At 42.9% G+C, this 20,760-nt stretch overlaps 1 protein-coding gene across 2 annotated transcripts in view; it reads right to left on the bottom strand.

Moving 5' to 3' along the window:
* The window catches only part of PBX3 (PBX homeobox 3), a 155,717-nt gene that overhangs the window by 54,129 nt on the left and 80,828 nt on the right, over nucleotides 1-20,760 (bottom strand). The gene's annotated exons all lie outside the window — the stretch shown is intronic.

Here is a 20,760-nt window from a genome sequence, read left to right as displayed (position 1 = left end):
GCAGAATAATTGTGCAAGACTTCGGTTACAAATCAAACTACTAACCCTTTCCCATCACTTCTAATCCCTATAAGACATTAGAAATGTGGTGCACAGTAAGGAGTCACATTTTTTTAGGCAAATTAAGCCAATATTTTGCCTCGTGTACAATACTTGTTAGCAAAAAACAGAATCCCTATAAGAGAGATTTTTTTCATTAATACCTCAGCCCTTTGGCCTGTGATCATATTAAAGTCAGAACTATAGAAACACTTGGGATAGCCAGTACCGGTTTTGCTAAATCTGTGACAAGCGTGAAGGTGGGGAAAAAATATTCAGTAGCACCGATTCACTAGGTTGAGTGCACACCATGGACTTAATCAATCCTTCAAGAATATAAAGATCAGATCAGGAAATGGAAGCACACCAAAATCTTGAAAAAGAAGTGGGTTACTTTACTCCCCAAGTGCTCCAACACCACACCTCTCAGCCCACATCCACCGTACATGTTTGGTTAAGCCGAGCAAACCTGTATTTTCAGAGGGGATGGAGGAATATCCCAGGATGATCCTCCCATGATAAAACACAACAGACCCTGTCCTATTCCTGAGTCTTGGGAGGCCTCCACCCACATAACATAGTCAGTGAATCTGGTTTAATGAATGCCTCTTTTTAAATTGAAAGGAACCTGTGATAGTCTTGTACTTGATCAGGTCACTTGTAGCTCTGTCTAATAAAGAAGGTCTTAATCATGGGACACGTCGCTGTGATATCCATCTACCATAACAGGAAGTAATGCCGGGTCTCATTACAATGGTATGGATATGTCCTGAGAATGTCCTGAGCATTTTAGATGAAGAGTCGAAATTATCCTTCAAAACCATCATGAAATCCTATTCATAGGGGAACGGAGAAAGATCTGGGACTGAGGCTAACAGGCTAATTTTTTTTAATACGCGGCAGACTTTATAACTCCAAAATTAACCATTTTTCCATCAATATGAGGAGCCGCGGAGACTCTTAGGCCACACAACCAGGCGAAATGTTCCAGTGAAAGATTTGTCTTTAGATAATGTGCGGAGTGTGCAGTTATTAACTCTGTGTCTCCTCAGCGCTCATCTAATCCGGCGCACGGTTCAGCTGAAGCTAAACAGCTTATTTGGACGTCCACTTAAAGGCAGGTTCTTGTATGGTAAAACTGTTATAAATCCTCATTATCCTAAATAAAATTACAGCACTTTAAAGCGTTTCCAGGGACGGCCATCTCGCCTCTAAACAACTGCCTTGGCGGGGTAAATGGGCAACAATTTTTGCAGTGTTTGTGACACAGTGGGGTGTCCGTTTCAAATTGTCACCCTGTTAGCAAACCAATTCTACATATTAAAATGAATGTGCGGCTTATTTGTAAGGTAGGGGGGAGACGGTGGCTTTAAAGAGTGGGGGGACTGGCAATATCATTTATAAAATCAAACACTGCTAAGAGAATTGCATGACTTTAATCAGCACGGAGAGCGCCCCCTCCCCTTCCCTGCACACATGCTCCCTGGAAATCTCCATCAGCCTCTCACTTTCTGTCCACCCGTTACCACAGTCTCATTTCATTCTCGTGTGGCCGTCTCTTGTTTCTCACTAGCACTCTCCCTGTACTTTGTGCTCACTCGTTCGCTCCTGCTCTTTCTGCCATCTCTCCCTTTTCAAATGAGTCATCTGTACGTACAAGTAAATTAAAAATTGATCCATGCCCTTCAATCTGGCAGCCCAGGTCTAAAATGTTTTCCATCTACATTCAGCCCCAGATGTCACCGCATGCCTGTCCCTACAGGATTTACCTTGGATTTAATCTTAATAATGCTTTATTTTTCTCACTGAGCCAAACAAAGAAAAGCATCACCTGGGCTTCAAAACAAAAAAGTGTCCCATTATATGGCCAATCCAGTAATGTGCATCTTGCATGTGCCTATCATCTATTTCCATATTTCATTATTGAAGTCCGAGCATTGTGGGGCCATTCCTCAAAAGAATAGATTCCCATAATTCCCTGTCCCCCAACATGCCCCTAGAGTTGTATGAATTCATAGCCAAATCCGTTTGCCCATTGCTGTGATGACTCTTTGTCAAAGGATGACTTTTGTATCTAGAACAACCTGTTGACGACAAGGAAGGAATGAATTATCTCTCCACTGAAAGAGGTTTGGCCATTCAATAATTGGTCGGGGATATCAGCATCTTGAAGATCACCCATTGACTTGACTAAAACCAGTTACCTTTCCCAAGTGCTGTATAGTTCTAGTAGCAGTTGTCTCTGGATTGAGCATGATCTTCACGGCATCCACTACTCAGATAATGATAATCATGAAGAGGGGAGCAGATTAGTTCAGTGGTTGCAATGCTTATATGACTGTATACTGAATTATCGTCTTCTTTAAGCCTAAAAGTCAAATTTGGTTGTGTGCTTTTTATAGTTCAGCAACCACCCAATGATAAATAATTTGAAAGGCATCTCCAGGAGGCAGTCTGATTCCTTAGTAAACAACCTGAAATGATACCACCATCATAGTCAAGTGGATGAGGCTGAGCTACAAAACGGTGCGGCACCAGGAGAAAGCAAACTCTTAGACCTCGTGCGCCCAAGCAGGACCCAAAAACTCAAACCTGTGGCTATTAAGGAGTTGACGGGTACCAAACTCAGAACTCGCATATTGATTACAATCGGAGACCAATTAAAAAAATACCCACTGCCATAGCACTTTAAGGCTGATATAAGAAGAAGAAGTTGTAAATTTCTTGAAATTCCTGATCTGTGGTTTTGATCCCTCAGGGACTGTAGGGTTAACACTTCCTCGGTGAAGCATTTCTCTTTTTCCTCCTCTATAAATGCCACTGACTGCTCTTTTAACAGTTTCCGACACTACTGATATTTCCTTATTTTGCTGGCTTGAAAGAAAAGAAAATAATTATTCGCTTGTTTACACTTTCTAACAATGAATATACTAAATCAAAGCTAATTAAGGACAAGGGCTCGTTTTGCTAAGTGTTGACAACTCATAATTAAGGGCTTAGTGAGAATCTGACACCCTTTGTGCGTTTGACACAAATCCTATTTTAATAGTTTTCACAGCAATTAACCCGTCCGCAAAGACAATGTGTAGAACTCATCCACGCACACTTCATTCCTGTTATGTACATTCTGCATGGTATTTTTTTTAATTCTTCTTCTACATTTATAAACTGTAAGAGAACAAAATTGCAGGCTGCTGAAAATGGCGGCCCGCGTCACCCAGACAGATGCCGAGAAGTGACTTGAAAAAAGCCAAACCAATTTTCTAGATCTGAATAACCTACGAGGCTCCAACCTCCTGTATTAATAATTGCTGGATCAACCGTGAACATCTCTGCAGTTGCCATTAATACAAAAGGAGAACTGGATTAAGAGAGTCGGATCTCGAAAAGTTTTCTCTCGTTGTAGTAAAATAAATGAAGATCACAAAACGTAGTTTTGTGTAAATGTCTAGTGGTAAATAGTCATATGTTAGACTATAACATAATCTTACATATAACTCTATATTGGCCTTACATACTCAATGGCACCCTATAATTAGACTAGTGCACCTTACACAGTCAACGAAAAGCGAGGACTACTCTCCATACTATGATAACATCATTGGATGGCCTATTTGTCCAAAGAATAAGAGTTTTGGTTCAAAAATTATTTTCTACCTTTTAGATATGATGGGCTCCATACAATACTTGGACCTACCTCAATCACTTGCTCCAAACACAAAGACAACATTTTTAGAAGTTCTGCTCTCTACACTTAAAACTCAGCTGGAGATCAGACTAGGTTCTCCATGTACCATCAACAGCTGGTTGTCAAAATGTTAGACCTCCGTTAATCTGCTATTACTGACCTAGACTGACGATAGGTCATGAAATCTTAATGGTGGAAAAACCGCTTTAAGAAAGACACTGTACATGGACTACAAGATTCTCGGACACGGGAGTCTTAACGCTCAAGACTTGAACGGCACAAAAAGTGAAAAACCATCCAAACTATCAGAGTTGGAGTAGACTTTCAGGTAATGGGATGGACTGTCTGCTCTTAGTCCATTACAAATTCCATTCTTTAGTTAATACAATGATACATTATGGCTAAACATCAGAGATTCAGAAGGATTTGTTTGACGGCAAGGACTAAAATGTGCAAAGATTACGAGTTTGTCTACAAGAGTGTGATGAAGGAGAATGAAATGACTAAGGGGATGGTCTGTAGACGTGACTCTTCATCCTAGAAAGTCTTCAGGTCTTCAGTCATGTGGCTCATACATGTCTGCAGAGCTTTCCATCAGTCAGTGTAATCTACCAAATGTTATGATCGGTGCACAGTAAAATACCAAGCTAGGACCAGGAATGATGGCATTGTGGAAAGTGTATAGCTAGTTCCAGAGACTTTGCTTATATCTATATGATATTTTAGAGAATGCATAGGTTTCTTTGAGGGCACATAGGAAAGTGTTACTTTAACCCTGTGTTAACTGAATCATCAAGAAGGTAACCGTGCGCCATATCTACTGAAGTGTAACGCAGAATAACATAATATAAAGGTGCACATTTGCAAGTTTTGCGTTTGACACCATGGAAGTATTTGGGAAATCAATCTCTATAAGTTGCCCAACTACAGCATTGATCCCATGCAACCCTCGAGGGTATGATGTGGCATTATTAACCCTTCAGTCTTGTCTGACATCAAGGTAGTTACTCTTCCTTCTTCATCAGTCAGCCAGGAGGGACCGCTAAACCCTCATCTTTGGCATTGCTTGTCAGTGAAAGGCAAATTCACACAGCCCCTCAGCCCTCGCTATGCAGGCATGGTCTTCTCCAGCTGCAGCTTAATTTCCTGTGACTTGCCTAATTACTGTAATTAAGGATTAATTGCCATTAATTATTCACACATAAGCTCATCGCAAATCATGGGGTAAATGTCTTATGAAGGCTGCCATACAAGCCATGTATAAACACACTGAGATGCTCCGGGCGGAGGAAGAATTGCTGGAGGACTGGAGCTAATTTCCAGTCGTTGCTCTAACGAAAACAGCCATAATTCTCACCCAAAAGACGACAGCTCCTCAGGTAGAAGCGCCAGGTCTCAGCCAGCTTGTTCCACATTTACACTGTGTCTAACACAGGGAGCAAAAATGGGGGTATCTTGCACATTGGGGGGGGGGGTCCTTATTAACCATTTTGATGCCAAGATCAATTAATCTATAAAAGAAATGTAAAAAGGCTTCTCACTTTTGCTGTTTTGATCTGTTTGTGGTCTCTTCCTATACCATAGTGGTCACTGTCCAGTATATAGTATATACAGTGGCTACAGAAAGTATTCAGAACCCTTTAAAATTTTCACTCTGTTTCATTGCAGCCAATTGGAAGGATCAAAAAAGTTTATTTTCTTTTCTCAAGTTTCTTACCTCCTCCGGCACTGCTGGTGTCCCGTGCCGCGGTCCGTCTGATCCGTGCCTCTGTTTGTTTACAGGGGCACACAAGTCACGCACCGGGAAATTCCGGTTGGTCGATGTGGCCGGCCGCTCCCATCTGTCCCTGTCTCTCAGCATTGTAGGGTGCTGGGAGATGGTGTTGGATGGGAGCTTCCGGCCGGCCCCAAATTATTTCTTAAAGGGGACCTGCCACCACGATTCTACCGATAAATGTAGAACGGGTGGTAGGTGGATGAATGGGACGTGAGGATAGCCCTTTTTTGGGCTAATCCTCACATCCCGGCTATCCTTTGGTAAACTTTAATAAGTCTGTATGTAAATTTTTTTAAGCGGCTACTGGGGCGTGGAGTAGCCGGACATGAGGCTAGAAGTCGCGGCTACTCCACGCCCCAGTAGCCTCGTTCCTCCCCCTACCATGCGCAGAACGCAGGCCTACGTTGCACGGCCATAGCTCCAAGGCCGGTGCTACTGCGCATGCGCAGAACGCCGGGTACTTGGACGAGGAGCTATGAGGAGCTGCGCGCCGAAGATTACATGGAAGGCGGAGGAACGAGGCTATTGGGGCGTGGAGTAGCCGCGACTTCTAGCCTCATGTCCAGCTACTCCACGCCTCAGTAGCCGCTTAAAACAATTTACATACAGACTTATTAAAGTTTACCAAAGGATAGCCGGGACGTGAGGATTAGCCCAAAAAAGGGCTATCCTCACGTCCCATTCATCCACCTACCACCCAATCTACCTTTATAGGTAGAATAGTGGTGGTAGGTCCCCTTTAAACTCGGATAACTCGAATGCTGTCCATTTCCTTCTGATCCTCCTTGAGATGGTTCTACTCCATCATTGGAGTCCAGCTGTGTTTAATTACACTGAATGTACTGGATTAGGAAAGGCACACCTGACTATATAAGATCTCACGAATCATGAGGTCTGAGGAACTGTCGAATGAGCTCAGAGACAGAATTATGGTAAGGCACAGATCTGGCCAAGGTTAGAAAGAATTTCTGCAGCACTCAAGGTTCCTAGGAGCACAGTGGCCTCAATAATCCTTAAATGGAAGAAGTTTAGGATGACCACAACTCTCTCGACCTGGCCATCCAGCCAAACTAAGCAATCGTGGGAGAAGAGCCTTGGTGAGAGAGTTAAAGAAGAAGCCCCAAATCCCTGTTGCTAAGCTCCAGATATGGGGGAGGGAGAAAGTTCCACAAAGTCAACTATCAGTGCAGCCTCCAACAGTTGAAGCTTTTTGGCAGAATGTGCCGAAGGAAGCCTCTCTTTAGTGCAAGACATATGAAAGCTGTATACAGTTTGTTGTAAAAAAACACACACACATGAAAGACTATAAGAAATAACAATCTCGTCTGAGAAGACAAAGATTGAACTTTTTGGTGTTAATTCTAAGCTGTATGTGTGGAGAAAACCAGGCACTGCTCATCACCTGCCACATACAATACACACAGTGACACATGGTGGTGGCATCATCATGCTATCGGGGCAGGGACAGAATGACTGGCTGCAACAGCAAAGATAAATGCGCCCAAGTACAGAGATATCCTGGATGAATACCTCTGCCAGAGGGTTGTGGACCTCAGAATGGGCTGAAGGTTCACCTTCAAGACAATGACCATAAGCACAGAGCTAAAATAACAAAGCAGAGGCATCAAAACAACTCTGTGACCTTTCCTGATTGGGTTAAGGTCAGGGCTCTGGCTGGGCCAATTAAGCATCTCTGGAGAGACTTAAATAGCGTCCACCAACTTTCACCATCCAACCAATTAACTACAGGTAACTGGAGAGGATCTGCAAGGAAGAGGCGGAGAATTCCCAAATCCAGGGGGGAAAAACTTGTTGTATCTTGAACCTCTTGTATCTTGTTGTAACTTGAAGCTCCAAATCTGCTTCTACTCAATACTGAGCAAAGGGGCTGAATACACATCACCATGTGATATTTCTGTTTTTCTAGTTTAATAAATTAGCAAAAATATATTTTTTTTTCTGTCAAGATGGGGACAGAGTGTACATTAATAAGCAAAGCAAAAAAACTTTTTTGATCTTACCAATTAACTGCAATGAAACAAAGAATGAAAAATTAAAAAGGGGTCTGAATACTTTTGGTACGCACTGTATGGTATTCAGCAGGATAGGAAATTTACATATCCTGTAGAAAAGCAGATCAATGAACCCCATATTGGGATTAATTGGTAGAATACAATGGATTAGGGGCGGATTGTAGAACGCTAGGTTTCTTATTAGAGTATACAATGCTGGCAAAGGGACGAGGATTGTATTTTTATAATAAAGCAAGGTTTTTTTTATTATTATTTTCTTTTTAAACCAGGGTTTCTGTATACTCCACGGAGTTAAACATTTATGCTAATGGAGCGTCTGCTTAATGTGTGAAATGCTTCTCTTTGTTAATGAAGCCTTTATCTCGGATTTACATGATCCCGGAGCATGTAAGAATAGAGAGGAATTGGAGATTCGTTAAAAAGGTTTATTATTCCTTTCCATGGTTAAAGTATAAAAAAAAAAATCTAAAAAAAACAAAAAAGGCAATAGACTTCTCTGTTTAAATGAAATGCAAAGGAAATGCGAGGAGCTTCTCATAAAAAACAAAAAAAAAAAGATTTCTGTAATAAAACAAATGACATCGGAATGTATGAAAAATATCCAATGACATAAAATGTGAAGCGACGTTTCATCTCTGTCTGATGAGCGGTTGTCACTCTGTAACTGCCTACAGCTCCGGCTAAACATGGCCCATCGCCTCGCACCCTCCGCTCGGTGCACGCTCGCGCCTCCCAGGGACTGTCACTTAATTGATACGTCCCCATTCATTGTCACCTTGAGTCGGTGCTGGCAGCTGCAGTGTCACTAGCCATTTATGGGCTGGGAACTCCCCTGATCAGGGTAATTAAGAGTTTATGTGTTAATTGGTGTAAATACAAAGATGGCAGTTGAGGGCGTTAATTTCTAAGCATGGCCGTAAATTGTGGAGTTGATTAGAAGAAGGATAGGAGGGGGAGGAGGGGGATGCAGAGGAATTGGGCTCAGATTGTGAGCAGGAGACAAGTGTTACAGAAACTCGTAAAGATCAATCTCATTCTGTAATCGCTGCTTCTTCACCCCATCAGTATCTGACAATCGTTAGTGATCGACCAGAGCCTGATCTTCATGTTACTTGCATCTGCTATTCTTATCCTCTGAACTTGAAGTATATATGTATATTCCTACAGGTGTCCTCTTTCATCCATAGGCTGGAGTCACATGGGCAGGATACGCTGGGTTTTACTTTAAAACACTGTTACAACAAGTGCAGGAATATCACCGATTCCACAACACTGGAAGAGCCCCCACCCACTAATGTGGAGTGGATACAGGAGCTTGAAGAATGGAGGAACTGGTGGCAGACGATTCCCCAGAATCGAGCAAAACAATCCACGCTCGGGCTCCTTGGGAGGGATACTAATTGAGCCCCGACTGTTGGGATCTCTTCTTCTAGAGCAGTGGTTCTCAACCTGGGGGTCGAACGATCAAAACACAGGGGTCGCCTAAAGCCATCTGAGCCATGATTTTATTGCATTTTTTGGCACAAATACAATATTCTTGTATATGGTTTGGGTTCACCGCAACATAAGGAACTGTATTACGGGGTCCCAGCATTAGAAAGGTTGAGAACGACTGCTCTAGAGCCTCTGTGATAAGAGTCCTACCTATATAGCCAGTCTATGCCTGTCTTGTATGCACCTTTTGTATGATTTTGGTTTGTTTGCTCCTTGACCGTTTGAGCGTCAGACCCCGCAGCAGTCTCACCAAGGTCATGTTGCACTCTTTCTAGTAAATATTAAAAATGTTGCATCCTATGAATAATGCCGGGGTCCTGCACGACCACCACTCACATTTTAGAATAATAGGTTTGATGTTCGATTCTTTAATTTCTTCAAAAAACTTGGTGTAAAGATAACTTGCAGAATTCAACTCATTGGGGCTCATTTACTAAGGGTCCGCGGACCGCACAAACATCGGATATTCCGACGATTACCGTTTTACGTCACATTTAAAAGGGGATTGTGGCGCACAGCATCAGATTTTGCCACAAACGGCTGTGGCGGCTTTCATGCGACACAAATTGAGGGGCGGGCCGTCAGACAATCCGACGGATTAGGACTGAGCGTGGGATTTAACATTTGAATTTGTATCGCAAGCCATGCACTTACCTGCACCGGGAAGAAGATGGTGGACCCGAGTGGAAAAGCGACACAAGCAGGATATCGGGTGCAGGATCTTAGTGAATGGCGCTGGAGTCCATGATCGTCGGACAATGCACAGCAGGGTTCGCGCAAGGGACGGGCAAGTAAATGCGCCCCATTGACTCACTCCATCATGGAGTAAGAGAACCCACTGGACTCCTAGCCCAGAATGATAAAAAGTTGAAACGAATAAAAGATGTTTAAGTGACTCTTCTCCCCAATATCTAAATAACAGAAGTGATCTGTTGATTGTTCATAACAATTACCAGGGTGACTCGTAGGCGACTCTCTGCAGCCCAAATATAAAATATAGTCTATGACATCACCAGTAGAAGATTTAAGAGACCGCAAGCACCAATTGTTTTACATTCGGGTGTGATAACCAATCTGATGTTACACACTTTATCGCAGAATTAAGTTGAAGTTTCGAGTAGTCTGGCGGTGGTGGAGTTAACCCCCATTTTCACCCATATTAGCAGATGTCCTGTTAGAAGCGGGTGACACGCAGCATAGAATTCAAATGAGAAGGCGCCAAGGCCCCTTTTAGATGCATCACAGTCTCTTGTCCCTACCTCTCCACTTGCAAATGACAGTGTCAACAATCGCTGTCCTTCCATCAATCACTCAGGGTCATGAATATACAAGAGGCAGTCTGAGAGAGGCTGGCTACCTCCTGCCGATCAGCTTGGTCTAATTATCTAGGCTTTTCTTCTTTGTCTCCTGAGTGTGGTTGAGAGAGTGTAGTGTTAGTGGGGGGAGGGGGATTCCGGGGGTTTCATCCTGCTAAGGTTAGTCATGATGACCCCTTGTGTGGACACAACATGTTTGTTCCTGAGCTTCAGATGTCAGATTTTTTATTCATCATAAAAAAGATGGAGGAATGGGTTAGAGCGATGCCCCCCCCCCCTTCCTCCTGCTTCTTCTTTCTGGAGTCAACAATCTATTCCCACCTCCTACCTCTGTGCTGTCATTTTACAATTGTTGTGAGCGCTCCGGTGAATTAGCATTTTAAGTAATGCACTGAGAATGACTCGCTAATAACTGCGGCCTCTGGATGTGGGGTATTGATGGTGTTAGCTGAATATTTAGTCTTAAGTGACTGGGTACTGGGAATGGCAGACGCAGGCACTCAAAAGATGAATGCCAGTTTGTTTGTAGATGGGATACAAATTAGCATCTAGCGATGGATACATCTCTATCAACACTCACATAGTGCATACAGCCCACCCACCCCTCCGGATATAAAAGTCAAAGTCTAATGGATAATCCGCAGTCAACAAATGGTCAAGAGATTAACCCAGAGCTGGGATATGGGGTGGTCTGCCAAGCTTCTAACCAATCCACTGAGAGACGGATATCCGCGCCCGCACTGATATGTATCAAGCCAATTTGACCACCTACTACTCTGCCAAAACAGTAGGATTTGGTCATTGGGACTGGCTGGAAGTCAACAAGATTGGCCCACGTGTGGCCAACAAGACAAGTCGAGGTGCCGACAGCAGAGTGCTGATAGAACCGTTCTCAAGGCTTAACTTCTTCAAACAAATTATCTTTTTTAAAAGGATCCATTAATATAAAAACCTTTAGCTTATATACAAGTTCATGGTTTCCTGGTTACTAGACAATTGCTGAATCTTGTAACCTTTCTGGTCACCGTGTAACCTTTGAAATCTTGTAACCTTTCTTGTAAATTTGTTTCAAAATTTCTTCTTACTTCAAGTCCTACTGCATCTCCGTCATATCACCCATCATACTGACACATGCCGATGGTGGGGGGCACAGCTGCCCCTTCATTGCGCCAAGCAATAGGTGTCCTTTAGGCACATTATGACCCTAATCCCTGGTGATCTGTCCTAACGGTCTTCAATGAGGTCATAATATTTAAAGGGGTTTCCCAGAAATAATAAAACATGAGGCCTTACTTACTTGCACCCTTCCAGAGGCAGTTTGTGGCGTTACTGTTCTTCTTCTTTTTTAGTTTTTATGAGTAGTAGAAAGTAACTGGTATAAAACAATAATTTAAAAAGATGTTGAATGTCCTGCAGCTGCAATCCTTAGCACTCTGGACATCATTCTTAGGACTACTGCAGATTATCACTGGCCTCAACAAGTGCCATATAAACCAATTGGAGCAGTCACATAAATGAATCTGAATTTGGGAACACCAGGGTCTGCCTGTGACACTATCTCATATCCTATTACATATTGGGGGTCTTTTACTAAGGGCCCAATTCGCGTTTTCCCAACGTGTTACCCGAATGTTTCCGATTTGCGCCGATTGTACCTGAATTGCCCCGGGATTTTGGCGCACGCGATCGGATTATGCTGCATCGGCGCGGCAAGCACGCAACGGAAATCGGGGGGGGGGGGGGGTCGTGGCCGAACGAAAACCCGACGTATTCGGAAAAACCGACGCATTTAAAAACGGAAAACGTGTCGCTCGGGGCGCGCTTACCTGCACTCAGTCGGCCTCGGTGAATTCCGGCGCGTTCAGATGCTTTTCAGCGCAACCTGGTGGACGGCGGAGGAACTACCTTATTAAATCCCGGCCGGACCCGAATCCAGCGCAGAGAACTACTCATAGATCCAGGCACCGTGACTGTGGTAATCTTCTTATATTTGTTATCCATGGCCTCCTGTCTTCTAAAATAAACTTTTATAAATTATGCTAATGAGCCCAAAGGGCTCTGGGACATTACCAGTGCCACTTCGTGCTGTAGCTTCACAGGCTGTTACACTGTGTAGGAGCACTCCCACCACCACTGTAAAAGAATACATCAGGTAGAGGGAGCAGGACAAAGGGGATACATTGTAACAGGCTGTGAAGATGCAGCTCTGGTAACAACCCCAGGAGCCCTTAGGACTCATTAGCATACTTTTTAAAGTTGATTTTAGAAGGAAGGAGGCCATGGATTACAAATACAAGAAGATTACCAGACTTGCGGTGACTGGATCTATGTGTCCCTGGTTTATCATGATTGATTTTGATATGGTAGATATTGATAAAGTTGTGTAGGTATACACTGAGGACCACCTACATAGTTACATGACAGATACAGACTAGTAATCTATAGTGTACCTATACGTATATAAGAGAGGAGGGTCACCCCTCGGTGCAGCACACATTACACGCACGCTCTGCTCTGAAATTACACCAGCGCAGCTCTGTAGGGCTCTGTCTATGACAATTTGCAGATGTCCGCAGCCCAGAGCGTATGAAATAATAAAGCTTGCTCGCTGTAAACATTGCAGAATTCTGACACTATTGATTTATTGTGTCTAACGGTGACATCAAACCGGGTAAGTGACAGAAACACTGTTACGGCTTTAAGAGCCGTTTGTCACCGATTAAAGCTGCCAAACAGGGTTTGCCCGAACTGGCCTGTCAGTCCCAGCGCAAATTACTACTTCCCTGTGCTGGCTGACGGCGATCTGCAGCAGCCCCTCTGTGCTTTCATTACTCCGTCACAGCGAACACGCAAGGCCAGTCCCAATTTAATATGTGTGTTAATTATGCAAATTATTAATTGGGCTGGAGCTGAAAATGCATACAACAGAGCTGGCTGTGTAAGCCCTGGAGCTCTGGGAGACGCCTGTTACTTCTGCTGGAGGAGGAGATTCTCCCTCCGCGAGGTGATCCGCTGCCTCCATACTTGTGGGCTAAACAGGAGGCTCCATCTCATCTGTACATAATAAAAGGTTTCATCCTATGGGCCGAGGTCACCAACATGAGGTTTGGCTTCAATAGTCGAGTCCGTTGGAATGGATGATGGTCTTATCCGTTAGGCCCTGGGTCACACCAGTCATTTCTGCAGTGGACGTCAGGCAAAGGGGAAAGCCACGACTGTGTAACAGCTTCACATTGTGCTGTTTCAGCCTCCTCTTTAATATGATATGGATTGTGTATGAATGCTTCACAGAACTGGAAATAAAACACTCCTAAAGTTGTAGTAACGTATTTAATCTTATTAAAAAAAAACTTTAAATCAGAAAAAGGCATTAAAAAAGTATTAATATTTGTTGGAGTCATTTATCTGCTAATTTTATAATGAACATTAATTTTTTTTTAAAACCTATCCTATCAAGTTAAAGTCTCACGTGTCATGAAAAAAAACGAAGTAAAGCGTTTCCAAAGATCTCATCCTATAAAGAAGCACATAACAGAACTGCAAAAATTGACCTGGACATTCAGGCGTCAATGACCGTTTGTCACGTAGGGGTTAAAACAAGTCCCTGACTACCTGGACACTTACAAGTGATATTCTCAAGCCACAAGGGATCTGTGGTCCGTTTTTGTGGCCCGTATGTTGTCGGTGTGCAACACGATGTCGGATTACCATAGACTTCTATAGGAAGACTCTTAAGTGCAAACACAAGCATGAACAAGACCTGCTCTCAAATTTCTAAAGCCTCCTCACCGATCAGTGAAAAACATAATCATGTTAACTGGTCCACTAGATCAGTGGTCCCCAACCTTTTTTTGCCCAGGGACCGGCTGTAAACATATATTTTCTCCAGGGACCAGTAGGTGGTGGGGGGGGGGGGGGGGGATACAGTCTGGTTTCTGTTTCATAGCCAAAAATGTAAGTTTGCATGCCCCACATAACTCCCTGTGTGCCTAGCTTATATTGTCCGATTTCCTGAAGAAGCTCCCCCACCTTCTACTATCCCAGCTGAACTAAAAACAAAAAAAATACTCACCTTCCTTGTTCTCCTGCAGCAGTCTTCTCTTCGCTCACCATCAATAGAACAGTGCATTTACATGGAAATTAAGTAATGGGAGAGAAGACTGCTACAGGGGAATGGGGAAGGTGAGTATATTTTCTTTTGTTTGTTTTTACAGAGGTCCAGCGCGGCCTGGAACCAGGTGTTCCATGGCCCGGTCTTGGGCCATGGACCGGTGGTTGGGGAACACTGCACTAGATAGATAGATAGATAGGGCACAAATGAAAGCAACGTTGATATAGTCTCAGAAGAAGACAACGCTCTCTGCCTGTGATGGAACAAATTTGGAAGTTGCCAGAACTGGGAGACGGCTTCTGAAATTGAGACATACGATTTATATTGTAAAGTATGTATAGTGTTTATGCCCCCAGACTATCCCTTTAAGAAACAATAACAAACTTCATTACATTCTAATGTAAATTTACTAAATAAAACAAGAGGTCGGTCTTGTGTGTAAGTGTTGGCGCTCGCTGTGCTGCGGAAGTCCGTACGATGTCATGTAAGGTTCTGCGAGCGCCATTTCTTCCTAAAAGCTCCCACTTTTATAGTATGATCTTGGCACAAGCCGTTAAAGTTTACAGCGGGCAGAGCCGTAAATTTTATACACTTTGAGAGCGCAGGTTGAATTCTGGCCAAACGAGAATTATAGATCGCTTACTTCTCTAAGGTCAGCCTGTGCTAAACCGGACTGTGTAGCTAAACCTCACATTTGTAGCCCTCGTCAGGTCACTATTTTGGGAGGGGGGGGAGGTTGTTAACTCTTTAAAGTTTGCAAATATTGGATATAGAAATCTAGATCTGGATGGGGGATGTGGGAATGAATTCCATTTCTTATAATTTGTAAGATGAATTCTGGGTATTTTTAGACTCCCGAAAAGCGAAAAACAACACTATAAACTATATAAAAACTATAAATCCAATTTATACTCTAATATAAAGCAAATATGAGGCAATGGCCGGGCAGCAGCCAGTATTCGCAGCGTAAAACAAAAGCCCTGTACTGTGGCATCTGGCATTAAATGAACTTTTCTGTAAACTGTATGCCAATTTCCAGAATGGCTCCGAGCAGGAATCTTCTGCCAAGGCAGTAAACAGCTTTTATCAGCAATAATGATGGCATAATCCCAGCGAAAAAACCCAAGGAACATATGGCGGCGGCTCTCCAAACACACTCCCAACAACATAGGGGGCATTTTTATGATGCAGTCCACTCACGGAGTATTTGCCATAGGTTTGCAAGGTTTTGTTTTTTTACCTAGATTTGTCTTTTCTTCCTTTCAGGTTATAATCTTCCCTGTTTGAGATGATGTGGCATTTGGGAATTTAACACTAATGAGGCGATTTTTCTTCAGGAAAAGAAAGGGGGGAAGAAAGTAAAGGGGGAGGGCTGTGCTATGATGAGTTTAGTAGAGGAGCGGGGCTGGAGGGTGGGGGGCTGGCAGCAAATTGGGTATTAAAAGGGGAAGTAATTAAGATGTGGGAGCAAAAGGTTTTGTAATGGAAGTCTGGCAGGTGTTGTACATGGGAGCAATGAAACGCAGACAAAGGCTAAGAGAGTTCTAGAAAGACATGAAATATCAGGTAGAGAGTAAATCCAGTCCGAACAAAATCTCTAAAGCTTGTGAGATGGGTCCGGTGTTCCCTCCAATATCCGAATGTACAGTTATTGGTATGTACCTAATACAAGTTCAGTTAGAAACACATATACACTAGGCCTCCACCACAATGTCATCCTGCATGGCCATCGATTGCAGTGTTGTGCTAATAGAAGAGAAGGTAATTGTGTTGCACCCAACAAGTTGCGACCAGGACACAACACCAAAATCTGGTGGATTTCAGGTTTTTGCGACGTCATGTTACAGCAACTCTCACTAGTTGTGCTGCATCTTCTGGGGAGGGCTACAAGATGACTTTGGTTGAGTGACATAAAGATCACAACATCTGGTGATTGCAATGTGGTTACAATGTGGCCTATGACGGAGGCAGGACTGGTTGCCAAAAACACAAAAACGATGTGGATCTTCGATCACAGTTCACACTCGACTCAATCACCAATTTTTCACTTTGCTTGAATCGACGTCGCACAATTAAAGCCGCATCTTGAAGCGCGAATGCCATCAGTGACAATGTTAGATTGTAAGCTCCACGGCTCAGGAACAACGTGTAGACGTTCTCATAAATCAGAGCAGTATATATTTTTGTGTAATAAAGTTTCTGTGATTCCCTGTGTGTTGTGGTGTGTATACATTCATACTGTCAGCTCCTTGCTATCCACTGTCATTAAACCTCTCAGGCTCTTCGGCTGATGGCTCTCCAAGGCCGTAGCAGACTGATCTCTTCCAGGAACACAGCATTCTGCCCAGCCCCACCGTAACCTCCACATCGATTTTCCCGGCTCGGTGGCCATTCATTGCTGTGACATTTGGCTCTCGGCTCTTTAACACTCCTCAACCAAATCAATTTCATATTTTTGTCAATTCTCCGTGCCAGGCGGGAGCAAGATAGGAAGAGACTTTGGGTAGAAACAAAATGATGATTTTCTTCTAAGTGCTTCTAGCTGCAGGTTCTGGAGAGAGATTTTCTGTTCTTATTTTTAAGGCTCGCTCATAGTGTATGATACCAGATACATAATATCAGTGTAAGCGCAGGGGTCTGTAAAGATCGGTTATAGCATTTCGGGGGTAATGAACTTTTATATCACTGTAGTGGACTAAATTTATATTTGAAAGTGTTAAAAAAAACCAAAATTGTTAAAATAATTTTTTTCTTTCTCCTCAAGGCCGACACGCAGGTCTCCTTGGCGTAAGGTCATTGTCCTTGCATAGGCACGTAAACACCTGTGATGACCCGTGAGGCAGGGGACACGAAGAGCAGTAAAGATTTTGCATGAATCACAAGAATTCCTCTGTGAAATCTCCGGACCACCTGTACCCCAGTCATTGCCCTCGCTGGTCACCAGCCAGGACCACTCTCTGGTGGAGTGTTGAGAGACTGGTAAAGTAAATAATCGTTTTATAAATGTAACAAACTTTATCTTGTTGCTTTACAAGGTCAGTAAACAATTGCCGTAACTTTTAGGCCTTCTCAGCGGCTTTTGGAGACATTTATATGTAACGTTGGTGTTGTCCCTCCTTTGGTCACCAATTTTACCACAGCAGACAAATGGCCACCCAGCCGGTAGTGATAATAAAAGTACCAGATAGGCATGGCATAGGCAAGGTAAGTACTTTACTTTATTTTGTACTGCTGTGCTTGGAAATTTTCAACACTACCATACTGGAGTGTTCGGATGCATGCTCGCCCTTCCGCCCCATCAATTAGGGAGTCCCTGCTCCTCTAGATCGCTTAGGTCCCATTATCATGATAGGTGTCGGACCCTCACTAATCAGAGATTGTTGTACAACCCCTTGAATTTCCTCACTTTTGCAGCAGTATGATGAGCAGAATGCAGGCTGCTATATAACAATCTCTCCACCACCATACAGTATAGTGTAAGTTACACTGCCACCTATGGGAATGGGTATTAGATTACATTCAAATCCACAAAGCTCTAGGACTGTACTTTCTATAACCTTCTTACTACAATACGCTGACATAGACCCCGATCATACCCCCCTCACAACCCTCAGGAAGGCATTCAGCAATAACTGAAGAGCTCGGTGCAGCACGAAGATACTGAAGGCTTAATTATAATAATTAGAAATATTGTAAAACTGTACGATTGTGTATGACCTCCTCGTGCAGCCCACCGCACGAATGTCTGCTCCATTTCTAGGTAATATTAATTTTAATCCTGAATAAAATAATTTTGCTGTCACTGGCAGGTGAGCGCACCATTCAGAGCACATAAAGGAAAGGATAATCACGGCTACATGTTACACTTGTTTCCTATTCTACTTGTCTTTCTCTTCTCTGCCGCACTGATACATCAGTCCTTTGCCCCTCCGTCTTTTCTACCAACGCCAGGAACCGCTTCAGTGGTATACAGTATGTGATAAAAATGGAAATTGTTGGGATTACAATGGTTTTGGGATTTGTCCATTACTAATCACTAGTCTAAAAAATTGGTTACATGTATGTGAGGATTAAAGGGATTTTCTACCATCTCATACTTTAAAAAAATAAATAAATAAAATCGAGTTTTTCCCGAATAAAATCAGATAACAGACAAGTACTTTGCTTCATGCAATATCCTTGGTAAGGCCAAATATCTTCATGGCAGAAAGTGAAAGAAAGAGGTCAATTCCTCCACCACTAGGGGGAGCATACTGTGTAATGTTTGGTAGTGTACACTAGACTTAAAGGGGCTTTCTTCCATTCCAGAGATAAGGAGAAATAATTTAATAAAATTCTGCCTTTCGACTTATAGAGCAGCCTCAGACCCCCACTAACCACATAATAATGGCCTATAGGAAGGATAGGTCATCAATATGCAATTCATATGTCCAAGAACCCCCTTTTAGTAAAAGCATACCATGATAATGTATGTATAACGTCTCCTAGTGGTGGCAGAATGTGATTCTTTTTGTCTACGTATGAGAAAATAAAACTCTTATATAAAGAAAATGTTCACTGAATGCCCTTTAAAAATGTTGGATTTAATAATGGTCAATGAGTACACAGACACCTCTACCTTTCTACCAGCATCTACTTGCAAAACACATTTTTAATGCAACACTAGTCGCAGGTGGTGGCAACTTTGGGCTATTGCGTCTAGATCTGCGTGCCAAGTTGGTGATGGGAAGGCTTGGCCATGTGGATGCCCTACTAAAAACTTGATATAGAAATCACATTACAACACATGACCGAATAGTAAGAAACAAAATAAATAGTTTCAATGATTTGTGCCAAAAAAAAAAAAAAGACAACTCTACTATGCGGACAACCACAGCACTGCTACATCACTGGTGTCTGAAAAATCAAGAGGTTCTAATTCACTAACCGGGACAGCGATATCGTCTCCAAAAACAAGTGTCTGACATGTGCAAAATGTAGGCTGGAAGGAAACATCTTCATGTGTTGAAGGCACAAAGGGACATTGCCTCTCCAAGCATCAGCTCACTGTCAGCATGGTCTGACTGCACTAAACCTGGATCCCCATGTGACGGACGATTCGGCTTGATGCTCCAGCTGCTAGATAATGTCAGGCGGGGATATATATCAACATCACGCCATTCACTGCTCAAAACAAGTTACATCAGAATTAGATATATGAGACGTGTTATCTGTGCATCCCCGTCATGATCTCTCAGACACAAGAGGTTACATCCACACGTCACACCTCTGGGAAGGGAGACGACCCTCATCCACAGTGTGCTCATCTATGATGTGCAAGGGTTTTATTTACACACTGGGTGCACAATCTCCAAAAATCTGTATTTTCTTGGTTCTCTGAACACATATTTTGTTATGTTTTTTTTGTTTTATGGTCCCAGTATAGATGTATAAAAATAACAACACGCCATGACCACATGTAACCCTAAAACCATATTCACACATGGTGTATGGAGATATGAATACACTGCTTACAGATAAGGAATTTGCGCAAAAATTGGGATCTGTTATGGATTTTATGCTGCCGGGTTCCATTGCAATGAATAGGGGGATATCTATGGCAAGAACATTCTGCCACAGATCCACAACAGGTCCATTTCTCGTGGATTCACCCTTTGGCCCTTGAAGATGAACATATTTTTTTTACCCTTGTTTTGGCTTTACAATAACGTTTTTATACGGGTATCACAGCCGTGTATCCCACCGCAGTGTGTATGAACTGGACGGACGCACCGCAAAACATGGAGCATGTCCTACCTTTGGACAGATATATACTGTGTGCCCCCTCGGCTACCTATTTAGCGGGTTAGGAGCACTCACTCCCCCCTCCCTTCTCCAAACCGGCGTGTGCTCGGAGCCTTATCCTAATAATTTGTGGATGTATATCATCCTCTGAATATGCCCTAATACCTAGTACCCACCATTTACCAGACTCAAAAAAAAAAAAAAAAATACCATATATACTCGAGTATAAGCCGACCCAAGTATAAGCCAATGCCCCTAATTTTACCACAAAAACCTGGTAAAACCTATATTTTTTTACTCGAGTATAAGCCGAGTTTGGGGTTTCAGCACATTTTTTTGTGCTGAAAAACTAGGCTTATACTCGAGTATATATGGTATATATAAATATATTCATCAAAAATAATAAACAAAGAATTAAAACAAACCAAAAAAAAACCCCCACAAAACTCAACATCCTATCATTATAGCCAAACCGTGCTGTGGTCATAAAGAGGTTAAATATGTACAGCGCACAATTA

The sequence above is a fragment of the Engystomops pustulosus genome, chromosome 9, assembly GCF_040894005.1.
Source record: "Engystomops pustulosus chromosome 9, aEngPut4.maternal, whole genome shotgun sequence".
Classification (NCBI taxonomy): Eukaryota; Metazoa; Chordata; class Amphibia; order Anura; family Leptodactylidae; genus Engystomops; species Engystomops pustulosus.
This window is presented reverse-complemented; position numbering and strand designations above follow the sequence as displayed.